The sequence below is a fragment of the Macaca nemestrina genome, chromosome 17 (genome assembly GCF_043159975.1).
Source record: "Macaca nemestrina isolate mMacNem1 chromosome 17, mMacNem.hap1, whole genome shotgun sequence".
NCBI lineage: Eukaryota > Metazoa > Chordata > Mammalia > Primates > Cercopithecidae > Macaca > Macaca nemestrina.
The window spans coordinates 47,809,237-47,823,063 of record NC_092141.1 but is presented as its reverse complement, the minus strand read 5'-3'; the positions used below and the strand labels follow the sequence as shown (position 1 = coordinate 47,823,063).

General features: G+C 39.1%; 1 protein-coding gene across 15 annotated transcripts in view; it reads right to left on the bottom strand.

The window, feature by feature from the left end:
• The window catches only part of LOC105476856 (BCAS3 microtubule associated cell migration factor), a 710,244-nt gene that overhangs the window by 494,521 nt on the left and 201,896 nt on the right, over positions 1–13,827 (bottom strand). The gene's annotated exons all lie outside the window — the stretch shown is intronic.

The window sequence follows — 13,827 nt, the reverse complement described above, 5'->3', positions numbered from 1 at the left end:
TAAATCAACTATGACACATATACTAGCTGTCCATATCAGAGAGCTTAAACTTTTACCATTAGGAATGAAAAAGATATATCCTTATTTGTGACTGACGTAAATAAAGCAAACTACCAATTTTCAAAGTGAATCACTACTTTGATATGCATGATTATTTCACATGCTAAGAAATAAACCAGGATAAAACTCTCCACTGGTCGTCTACTTCCTATATTTAGCAAAAAATGTCATTAGCCAGATTTCTATGTTTAACATTTTTAAAAAACAAAATGACAAGGGTAGAGTATTAGAACCGTACACATTATGAATTTTTTAAAACCTCTGGAATTCACAAAGAATCTATATCTCACAAAACGTAAAAATTAAAAATGCTTTACATCGTTTAAAACCAGGTCCTCTGATGAAGACTGATATGTAAACCTTTTATTCTTAATTCAAAATTTTCTTCATCACTGACACTGTTATTTTAAACATCCCTGAAAGCAATAGTAATATATTATAATAGAATGGAACACCCTTAAAAGTATGATATGCAAAGTCAAGATTTTTTTTAGGCAATCTCTGTTATGTCACACTGAATGACTGCTTAAGTAGATTTCAAAGAGAAGTAAGGAACTTGCCAAATGATAGCTGTTCATCAAATGTGGTTTCACATAGAGTAAGATAAAGAATTTGAAAAGTGATCATTTTAGCAAATAAAAAGAATCTCTCTCTTGCTCACTCATTCATCCACAAATACACATTCAAAGAATTATGAAAATTATTCCTCTGCTGCCTCCTGCTGCATGAGCAAGGAAAGAAAGGCTATTACTTATTCCCTACTTCTGGTAATTAAAATACTCAAGGACAAATATGTAAAACTAAACAACACTCTTATCTTTTTTTTTTTTTTTTTTTTTTAAGAGACAGAGTCTCACTCCGTCACCCAGGCTGGAGTACAATGGTATGATTTCAGCTCACTGCAAACTCTGCCTGTTGGGTTCAGGCAATTCTCCTGCCTCGGCCTCCCAAGCAGCTGGGATTACAGGCACGTGCCACCATGCCTGGATTTTTTTGTGTATATTTTTAGTAGAGACAAGGTTTCCCCATGTTGGCCAGGCTGGTCTCAAACTCCTGGCCTCAAGTGATCCACCAGTCTTAGCCTCCCAAAGTGCTAGGATTACAGGTGTAAGCCACCACGCCTAGCCCTACTCTTACCTTTCAAATTCAGCTACAACTGAGTCAGCAGTTCTACATAAAAGTAACTAAGTCAGAAATTTTGGTCTACAATTTAGAATCATCAGAAAATTATGTTTGTATCTTGGTTCAACAAAATGAAAGATGAGTCAGAGTTTTCTACAGTGCAAAATCCTATCAAATGAACTAATTTCCAGGAAATATTATTAAGCACAAGAAAAAAAGGCAGTGTGCCAAAAAGCATATATACTATGTTATCTTTTGTGAACGAAAGGGATAGAGACTTTGGTCAAAAGCCATTTGATGCTCATCCCCTCCACTTGGAAGAACCAAAATAGTGCATAAAGAATCACACTTCAAATACACTGTCCCAGGTAAAACACTAGAACTCAACAGAGAACTAACAGGAAACACCAAACGTGGGTAGGAGAAGGAAGGCACCAAACGTGGGTAGGAGAAGGAAGCTTGGCTAGGATAGGCTGGGAGCTGGGAGTGGCTTCCCAACACAAGGCAAGAGTAAGTAAGAGAATTCCAGCGGCCCACATCCCCCACCATGGAGCCATGCAATCTCAGCCAGGAGAGAGACCCTCAACCCTCCCAAGCCCTGAAACTTAACACAGGGAGCTGCTGGGAGACTCTCAAACAGAACCGCTCCAGGGAGGTAACCTGTACTGGGTCCCATACACTTTCTGATACCTAAGTGGCTATAGCAAGACAACATTTTCTTTTTCTTTTCTTTTCTTTTTAAGAGACAGGTCTCACTATTTTGCACAGGCTGCAATGCAGTGGCTATTCATAGGTGTGATGCCACTACTGATCAGCATGGGAATTTTGACCTGCTGTATTTCCAACCTGCACTGGTTCACCTCTCCGTAGGCAACCTGGTGGTCCCCTACTCCTGCGAGGCCACCATATTGATGCTGAACTTAGCGCAGACACCCGATTGGCATAGTGCACTACAGCCCAGAACTCCTGAACTCAAGCAATCTTCCTACCTCTGTCTCCCAAGTAGCTGGAACTACAGGCACAAGCCACCATGCCCAGCAAGACATCATTTTCAAACCTGGTTTTGGCAGATGGCATGCTGCTCTGGGGCCTAGAAACACTGGGACTGAGGTGTTTAAAAAAAAAAAAAAAAAAAAAAAAAACTCAGGAGTCTGGAGTGGTGGCTCACACCTGTAATCCCAACACTTTGGGAGGCTGAGGTGGGCGGATCACCAGGTCAGGAGTTCAAGACCAGCCTGGCCAACATGGTGAAACCCTGTCTCTACTAAAAATAGAAAAATTAGCCGGGCATGGTGGCACACGCCTGTAATCCTAGCTACTCAGGAGGCTGAAGCAGGAGAATTGCTTGAATCCAGGAAATGGAGGTTTCAGTGAGCCAAGATCACGCCACTACACTCCAGCCTGGGCAACAGAGTGAGACTCTGTCTCAGGGGAAAAAAAAAAAAACTCAGGCTGTCACTGCTAGGACTAGGGTGTGATCTGGGCACATTCCCGCAGTAGGGGCTGAGAATCGAGTAAAGCATTGGCTGTAGCAGCTACCAATGCAGGGAAGCAAGTGCTGCCAGGACAGAGACTGAGACACGAGCAGGCATGAGTTGCCACTAAGACTTGGTTGCAAGCTGGGCAGAGGCTCCTGCAGCCAGGGATGGGGGTGAGACAGGTATATGCCATTGCCACCAGGACTGGAAGGTGAGCCCCACTAGAATTGGGGTGTGAAAGAGACACATTTTCCCCACCTACCAGCCTAGCTGTGGCCACTGAGGCCAGACCTACCCTCTCCAAAGGCAGCTTCAGGGCCCCTCACCCAAGAACTGATTCTAGGACTAACCTGTCCCCACCTACCATGGCTGGTATCTGCTCTCACCATTGGGGAGCCTGAGAACAAGCCCATCCAGCCTAGTTCTGCCCTCAACCCCCCAAAAAAGAACATATAACCCAGGGTCCTTGGGACTGCCCAACCCAATCCACTTCTTTGGGTACATAAGCATTCCTCCAGGGGGTCTAAGGTTGGGTCTTATCTCTCTGCCACTGCCTCAACAGCTGGCATCTACCTGCAAACTCCAACTACAGGCCTGGAGACTACCTCCCGAACCCCCAGACCACTGCAGCCACCACCAACATCAACACACACCACTAGGAACAAAAAGAATTATCTTGCCACTGCTACTGTCATCACCCATGTCATACTGGCTGCCCAGAGACCCAGGAACCAGCCCACCCACATCATTCACCACTGCCACTACCAGTATCCAAGCTAGCTACCTGGAAGACCAAGAATCAGCCCACTTGTAACCACCAATATAGGTGCCAGTGTACACTACTCTGGGGCACAAGGATAGGCACACTCAGCCCAATGCTGCCACCACTGCATACTGATGACCAGCCAACCTGGTATCCCAGTCTCCAGCAAAACTTCACCATAGCCACCACGAATAATCACACCCTAATTCATTAAGTAAATAATAAATACCCCTAATGATGTATACAGAAAAAAAAATCAGACTACATCACTGCACATACCCAGAATCAAGACCAAAGTGTCCTATCCAACCAGTACTATAGTTACATCTTCATTCACTAAAAAAAGTCCTCTACAAAAGTAAATGTAAAAATATGAAGTAACTGTTACACCAGATGTGTAAATATCAATGTAAAGACAGAGGAAACATGAAAAATAAAATATGATGCCTCCAAAGAAACACAATAACTCTCCAGCCAGATTCCAATCAAACCAAAATTTATGAGAGCCCATATATAGGACTCAAAATAATAATTTAAAACAACCTTGAGAGATACAAGAGAACTCTGAAAAAAATACAGAAAAATCAGAAAAACAATTCAGAATATAAATGAGACATTTACCAAAGAGATAGATAATTTTTAAAAGAGTCAAATAGAAATTCTGGCTAGGTACAGTGGCTCATGCCTGTAATCCCAGCACTTAGGGAGGTCGAGGCAGGAAGATTGTTTGAGCCCCAGAAGTTCAAGACCAGTTTGGGCAACATGGCAAGACCCTATCTCTACCAAAAAAAAAAAAAAAAAAAAAATTAGCCTGGTGTGGCGGCACACACCTGTAGACCCAGCTACTCAGGAAGCTTAGGCAAAAGGATCACCTGAGCCCTGGGGGTCTAGGCTGCAGTGAGCTGTGATTGCACCAGTGAACTTTAGCCTGGATGACAGAGTAAGATCAGTGAGATCCTGTCTCTAAATAAATAAATAAATAAATAAATAAATCTGACTACATCAGGGAAAAGGGAGAATCTCAGAACTTCAAGACAGCTCTTTTGAAACAATCCAATCAGATAAAAATAAAGAAAAAATAATTTTTAAAATGAGCAAAGACATTATGACATCTGGGGAAACATAAAGTGTCAAAACATTACAATTATCAGTATTCCTGACATTGAAGAGAGAAAGAAAAAATTTGAAAGTACATTTAATGAAATAACAGATGAAAACTTGCCAAGTCTAACAAAAGTTTGGACATTCAGATACGACAGGCTTAGGAATCCCCAGGCAGATACAATAGAAAAAGATCTTCTCTAAGGCACATTACAGTCATTGTCTAAAATCAAAGATAAAGAGTGAATCCTAAAGGCAGCAAGAAAAAACAGTGTCTACTCACATATAAAGGAAACTTCACCACACTAACCGTAGATTTCTTAGCAGAAACCTTACGAGCCAGAAAAGAATGGAATTATATACTAAAGTGTTGAAAGAAAAAAGCATGTCAGCCAAGAATACTGTATCCAGCAAAATTACCCTTCATAAATGAAGGAGAAATAAGGTTTTTTTCCAACAAGTAAATTCTGAGAATATTCATTATCACTATATTGGCCCTACAAGACACGCTCAAAGTAGTCCTAAACCTGGAAGTGAAAGGACAACGTTTAGTATCACAAAAACACACCAAACTATGAAACTCACTGGTAAAGCAAAGACACAAAGGAGAAAGAGAAAGAACTCAAAGAGTACCACTGCAGGAATCCACCAAACCATAACACCAAACAATAAGAGAAAAAGAATGAAACCAAAAATACATAAAACAACCAGAAAACAATCAACAATACAATAAGAACAAAGCCCCAAGTATTAATAATGACTTTGAATGTAAATAAAATAAATAATCCACTTAAAAGATACAGAATAGCTAAATGGTTTTTAAAATGACCCAACTATATGCTCCTTACAAGAAACTCACCTTACCATAAAGACATATGTAGACTAAAAGTAAAGGGGAAAAAAAAAAGAGAGATACTCCACACAAATGGAAACCAAAAGTGAACAGGAGTAGTTATACTTGTATTAGATAAAACAGACTCTAAAGTCAAAAACAGTTGGGAAAAAAAAAAGACAAAGAAGGTCATCGTATAATGATAAAGGGATCAATTCAGCAAAAGGATATAATAGTTCTAAATATATATGCACTCAACACTGGAGTACACAGATTCGTAAAGCAAATTATTACTATATACTATATCTAAAGAGAGAGATAAACTGAAACACAGTAATAGTGGGAGACTTCAAAACTCCTCTCAGCATTAAACAGATCATCTAGCCAGAAAATCAACAAAGAAACACTGGATTTAAAATGGTCTTTATTTATTTATTTACTTACTTACTTATTGAGACAGAGTCTCGCTCTGTCACCCAGGCTGGAGTGCAGCGATCTCAGCTCAACACAACTTCCACCTCCTGGGTTCAAGTGGTTCTCTTGCCTTAGCCTCCCAAGTGGCTGGGATTACAGGCGCACACCACCATGCCTGGCTATTTCTGTATTTTTAGTAGAGATGGGGTTTTGTCACGTTGGCCACACTGGCCTTGAACTCCTGACCTCAAGTAATTCACCCGCCTTGGCCTCCCAAAGTGCTGGGATTACAGGCATGTGCCACTGTGCCTGGCCTAAAACTGGACTTTAGACCCAATGGACTTAACGGACACTTATAGAGCATTCTATCCAACAACTGCAGAATATGCATTCTTAGCCAATAGAACATTCTCCATGATAGACCATATGTTAGGGCACAAGTCTCAATACATTTTTAAAAACTGAATCATATCAAGTATCTTCTCAGACCACAATGGACTAAAACGAGAAATAAATACCAAAAGGGACTCTGGAAACTTGACAAACACATGGAAATCAAATAACATGCCCCTGAACACTACTGAGTCAATTCTTTAAAATCTTGAAACAAATGATGATCTTGAAACACAACACACCAAAACTGGGGAATCCAGCAAAAGCTGTACTGACAGAAGTTTACAACAATAAATGCCTACATCAGAAAAGCACGAAGATTACAAATTAACAATCTAACAATGCACCCAAAGGAGCTAAAAAAGAATAAACCAAATCCATAATTAGCAGAAGAAATAAAGTAATAAACAGCAGAACTAAGCAAAATAGACTAAAGAAACAATACAAAAGATCAATGAATAAAAAATTGGTTCTTCAAAAAGATAAACAATATTGATAAACACTAGCCAGATTAACCAAGAAAGGAAAGACCCAGATAAACAAAATGAGAAATGAAAAAGAGAACATTACAAGTGATACCACAGAAATACAATAGATCAGCAAACTATTATAAAAAGCTATACACTGAAAATCTGAAAAATCTAGAGGAAATGGATAAATTCCTGGAAACATACAACCTAACCTAACAAGACTGAATCAGGAAAAAACAGAAATCTGAGCAGACCAATAATGAATAAGGAGAGTGAGTAGGTAATAAAGTCTCCCAAAAAGCAAGCCCAGGACTGGACAGATTCACAGTTGGATCCTACCAAATGTACAAAAGAGAACACCAATTTTCCTGAAACTATTCCAAAAAAATAAAAGAGGAAGAAACTCTCCCTAACTCATTCTATGAGGCCAACATCATCTGACACCAAAACCAGACAAGGACACCACAAAAAAGAAAACTATAGGCCAAGATCCCTGATGAACACAGACACAAAAATCTTCAAAAAAATGCTAGAAAATAGAAAACAACAGCACATCAAAAGTATAATACACCACAATCAAAGGGGATTTATTCCAGAGACACGGGAATGGTTCAACATATGTAAATCAATAAGTGACAATCACATCAACAGAATGAAGGACAAAAACCATACGATCATCTCAATAGATACAAGAAAAAGCATTTGATAAAATTCAACATCCCTTCATGATAAAAACTCTTAACAAACTAGGCACAGAAGGAAATTACCTCAAAATAATAAAGACCATATATGACAAAACCACAACTAGTATCAGGCTGACTGGGGAAAAGTTAAAGGCCTTTCCTCTAAGATTTAGTAGAAGACAAGGATGCCCACTTCACCACTCCTATTCGACACAGTACTGGAAGTCCTAGCCAAAGCAATCAGGCAATAGAAAGAAAGAAAAGGCATGCAAATTGGGAAAGTAGAAGTCACATTGCCCCTCTTTGCTGATGACATGATCTTGTATCTAGAAAAACCTAATGATTTCACACACACAAACACACACAAACAAATCTTAGATTTCCTAAATGAATTCAGTAAAGTTGCAGGATATAAAATTAACACACAAAATTTAATAGCATGTCTATACACCAATAATGATCTAGCAGAGAGGCAATCACATTTACAATAGCTACAGAAAAAATACATAAGAAGAAGGAGAACTACAAACCACTGCTCAGTGAAATAAAAGAGGACATAAACAAATGGAAGAACATACCATGCTCATGGATAGGAAGAATCAATATCATGAAAATGCCCATACTGCCCAAGGTAATTTATAGACTCAATGCCATCCCCATCAAGCTACCAATGAGTTTCTTCACAGAATTGGAAAAAACTGCTTTAAAGTTCATATGGAACCAAAAAAGAGCCCGCATCTCCAAGACAATCCTAAGTCAAAAGAACAAGGCTGGAGGCATCACGCTACCTGACTTCAAACTATACTACAAGGCTACAGTAACCAAAACAGCATGATATTGGTACCAAAACAGAGATATAGACCAATGGAACAGAACAGAGTCCTCAGAAATAATACCACACATCTACAGCCATCTGATCTTTGATAAACCTGAGAAAAACAAGAAATGGGGAAAGGATTCCCTATTTAATAAATGGTGCTGGGAAAATTGGCCAGCCATAAGTAGAAAGCTGAAACTGGATCCTTTCCTTACTCCTTATACGAAAATTAATTCAAGATGGATTAGAGACTTAAATGTTAGACCTAAAACCATAAAAACCCTAGAAGAAAACCTAGGTAATACCATTCAGGACATAGGCATGGGCAAGGACTTCATGTCTAAAACACCAAAAGCAACGGCAACAAAAGCCAAAATTGACAAATGGGATCTAATTAAACTAAAGAGCTTCTGCACAGCAAAAGAAACTACCATCAGAGTGAACAGGCAACCTACAGAATGGGAGAAAATTTTTGCAATCTACTCATCAGACAAAGGGCTAATATCCAGAACCTACAAAGAACTCAAACAAATTTACAAGAAAAAAACAAACAACCCCATCAAAAAGTGGGCAAAGGATATGAACAGACATTTCTCAAAAGAAGACATTCATACAGCCAACAGACACATGAAAAAATGCTCATCATCACTGGCCATCAGAGAAATGCAAATCAAATCCACAATGAGATACCATCTCACACCAGTTAGAATGGCAATCATTAAAAAGTCAGGAAACAACAGGTGCTGGAGAGGATGTGGAGAAATAGGAACACTTTTACACTGTTGGTGGGATTGTAAACTAGTTCAACCATTATGGAAAACAGTATGGCGATTCCTCAAGGATCTAGAACTAGAAGTACCATATGACCCAGCCATCCCATTACTGGGTATATACCCAAAGGATTATAAATCATGCTGCTATAAAGACACATGCACATGTATGTTTATTGCGGCACTATTCACAATAGCAAAGACTTGGAATCAACCCAAATGTCCATCAGTGACAGACTGGATTAAGAAAATGTGGCACATACACACCACGGAATACTATGCAGCCATAAAAAAGGATGAGTTTGTGTCCTCTGTAGGGACATGGATGCAGATGGAAACCATCATTCTCAGCAAACTATCGCAAGAACAGAAAACCAAACACTGCATGTTCTCACTCATAGGTGGGAACTGAACAATGAGATCACTTGGACTCGGGAAGGGGAACATCACACACTGGGGCCTATCACAGGGAGGGGGGAGGGGGGAGGGACTGCATTGGGAGTTATACCTGATGTAAATGACGAGTTGACGGGTGCTGACAAGTTGATGGGTGCAGCACACCAACATGGCACAAGTATACATATGTAACAAACCTGCACGTTATGCACATGTACCCTAGAACTTAAAGTATAATTGAAAAAAAGAAAAAGAAAAAGAAATTTAACTAAGGAGGTGAAAGAGCTCTACAAGAAAAACTACAAAACACTGATGAAAAAAATTGCAAACACCAATAAATGGAAAAACATCCCAAGTTCATGAATTGAAAGAATCAATATGATTTAAATGACCATACTGCCCAGAGAAATCTACAGATTCAGCACAATTCTTATCAAATTATTAATGTTTTTTCCACAGAATTGGAAAAAAACAATCCTAAAGTTCATAAGGAAGCAAAAAAAAAAAAAAAAATAGCCAAAGCAGTCCTAAGCAAAAATAAAAACTCAGGAAGCATCACACTGCCTAATTTCAAACTATACTACAAGTCTGCAGTAACTAAAACAGCATGGTACTGGTACAAAAATAGACACATAGGCTGGGCATGGTGGCTCATGCCTATAATCCCAGCACTTTGGGAGGCCAAGGTGAGTGGATCACTTGAGGTCAGGAGTTCGAGACCAGCCTGGCCAACATGATAAAACTCCATTTCTACTAAAAATACAAAAATTAGCCAGGTGTGGTAGCATATGCCTATAGTACCAGCTACTCAGGAGTCTGAGGTGAGAGAATCACTTGAACCCAGCAGGTGGGGGTTGCAAACAAGCAAAGATTACGCCAGCCTGGGCAACAGAGCTAGACTCTGTCGGAAAAAAAAAAAGATACATAGGTCAACAGAACTGAACAGAGAACTAAATAACATCAGATACTTACAACCAACTGATCTTTTTTGTTAACAAAGTTGACAAAAATACACAATGGAGAATGGACACCCTATTCAATAAATAGCGCTGGGAAAATTGGCTAGCCATATGCAGAAGAATGAAACCAGACCCCTATCTCTTACCATATACAAAAATTAACTGAAGATGGATTAAAGACCTACATGTAAGACCTGAAACTATAGAAATCCTAGAAGAAAACCTAGGGAAAAACTCTTCTAGACATTGTCCTAGGCAAGGAATTTATGACAAAGACATCAAAAACAAAGGCAACAAAAATAGACAAATGAGACTTAATTAAACTAAAAAGTTCCTGCACAGCAAGAGAAATAATCGACAGAGTAAACAGATAAACTACACAATGGGAGAAAATATTTGTAAATTATGCATTCAACTAAGAATCTACAAGAAACTCAAACAATTGAACCAGAAAAAAACAAACTCCATTAAAAACCCCAAAGAACAGAAACAGACATTTCTCAAAAGGAATGTAAATGGCCAACAAACAAATGAAAAAAAATGTTCAACATCACTAATATTCAGGGAAAAGTAACTTAAAACCACACCAAGATATCATCTTACAGCAGTGAAAACGGCTATTCTTTTTTTATTTTTATTTTTATTTTTATTTTTGAGACAGTTTCATTCTTGTTGGCCAGACTGGAGTGCGACGGCACAATCTTGGCTCACCGCAACCTCCACCTCCCAGGTTCAAGTGATTCTCCTGCCTCACCCTCCCGAGTAGCTGAGACTACAAGTGCACGCCATCACGTCCGGCTAATTTTTTGTATTTTTAGTAGAGACAGGGTTTCACTATGTTGGCCAGGTTGGTCTCAAACCCCTGGCCTCACGTGATCCGCCTACCTTGTCCTCCCAAAGTGCTGGGATTATAAGCATGAGCCACCATGCCGGGCCAAAAATGGCTATTCTTAAAAAGTCAAAAACGGCCGGACACTGGGGCTCACGCCTATACTCCCAGCACTCTGGGAAGCCGAGGTGGGTGGATCCCCTGAGATTGGAAGTTCAGGACCAGCCTGACCAACACGGAGAAACCCCGTCTCTACTAAAAATACAAAATTAGCCAGGCATGGTGGCGCATGTCTGTACTCCCAGCTACTTGGGAGGCTGAGACAGGAGAATCACTTGAACCCAGGAGGCAGAGGTTGCGGTGAGCCGAGAGCATGCCATTGCACTCCAGCCTGGGCAACAAAAGCGAAACTCCGTCTCAAAAAAACTCAGTCAAAAACAACAGATGTTGACATGAATATGGAGAAAAGGGGATGCTTATACACTGTTGGTGGGAATGTAAATTAGTTCAATCTCTATGGAAAACAGTATAGAGATTTCTCAAAGAACTAAAAATAGAACTACCATTCGACCCAGCAATCCCACCACTGGGTATCTATCCAAAGGAAAAGAAATCATTAATTTAAAAAGGACATGCACTTGTATGTTCATCACAGTACTAGTCACAATAGCGAAGTCATGGAACCAAACTAAGTGTCTATCAGCAGTTGATTATTTGAATAAAGAAAATATGGTTATACACACCATGGAACACTATGCAGCCACAGAAAGAATGAAATCATGTCCTTTGTGGCAACACACATGGAGCTGAAGGCCATTACCCTAAGTGAACTAACTCAGAAACAGAAAATCAAAAATAGCATGTTCTCACTTACAAATGGGAGCTAAACAATGGGTACACATGATGATGAAAATGAAAATACACAGTGGGGACTCCAAAAGGGGGAGGGAGGAGGCAGCAGAGGGTTGAAAAGTCACTTATTGGGTACAATGTTCAATATCTGGATGATGGATACATTAGAAGCCCAATCCCCACCCTCACACAATATACCTGTGTAACAAACATGCACGTGTACCCTGTGAATCTTAAAACAAAACAAAGATATACGGCTTCTTAAGATTTTATAGTCAAAGAGCATTTTCACTGAAAGAGACTGGTACCCCAAAATTTAATTCAATTTTACAATTCCATACTCAGCCCCAAAGCTAAAACAATTAGAAACTAATAAATGCTAGCTCTTATGAAAATACTATGTAAGGACATTTGTCTAGAAATATTTCGAGATGAAAGCACAACATCTGATTCACAAACTCCTTGTGAAGGCCACTATGCTGTCTGGTCTCTGTACATAACACCAGATATTAGCATATATTCCTGAAGAGGGAAAACTTGTGCATATTCAGGCTATGCATCTATGAAGGGAGTTATTTCCCCTCAAAGGCAATATGTAACTATTTACATATTACCTCCACTTCCAAATGGGCAGTCCACCACATGAGAATACATCCACAAGACCCAAGGGACAATTTATACATCTTTATCTTGAATGTTTCCAGCACTCAAGGGAAATGCTTTACAGATAGAAACATTAGAAGATACCATTGTGTCACTACACTTACTTGTATGCCTCTTGTTTTGTTTGAAAAGAATTAATTTGAAAGTTATTTTTATCAGATATACTGGAAAATCAAGAGAAAGAACAAAAGGGAATATAAATACAGAATTCAGTAAGATGTAACATATCTAGTAGTTACAGACAGACTTAAGGATAAGATCTCAAAGAATTTATCCAAAAAAATAATTTTCTTCAGTAGTTTCTTGATTTTTGTACATTCCAGAGGCTAGAGATTTAGTAGATTTAGCTTTACCAAATAGCTACTTTAGTTACCACATCCTAATTTTGTCAAGAACTATTTCATATTAATTCGTATTAATCTCAAGATACAATAACTATGCAACCAGCAAAAACAAAACCAAAAATAGCAATCTTCTTTTAGAAGATTTCTTTCTATATTCACATGCAGGGTACTAAATGGAATTAAAAGAATTTTACCTTTCTTTTTGAAGATTGAAATTTACCTTTCTCCTTAAGACATAAATAAAATTCCTAGTGCATACAGTATCTTCACTTACTATGATGACCTTAATAAATAAATTGATAAATAACTGAAAAAGTCAACAAAATGTGAACATGTGTGATTTAATTATTAAAACAAATGGCTGAACCCTTGTTTAGATATAATTGTTAGCATATAGTTAATGTCAATTAAATTATTCTTTTTTTTTTTTTTTCTTTTTTTGAGACAGGGTCTCACTCTATTGCCCAGACTGGAGTGCAGTGGTGCGATCTCAGCTCACTACAACCTCTGCCTCCCAGGCTCAAGTGATTCTCCTGCCTCAGCCTCCTGAGTAGCTGGGATTACAGGCGCGTGCCACCAGGCCTGACTAATTTTTGTATTTTTAGTAGAGACGGGGTTTCACCATGTTAGTCAGGCTGGTCTCGAACTCCTGACCTTAAATGATCCACCTGCCTCAGCCTCCCAAAGTGCTGGGATTACAGGTGTGAGCCATCACACCCAGCCCTGTCAATTAAATTATTCTATGCCCAGGTTTCTAATCTACCAATGAAGACAGAAGTTACTCCTGCCTCCTGATTTCTAAAAAGTCAGAAACTACTTTCCTTAATACCACTACTGTGGTCATCTCAATGCTATACTTTAATAGGATGAAGTTCTTTATA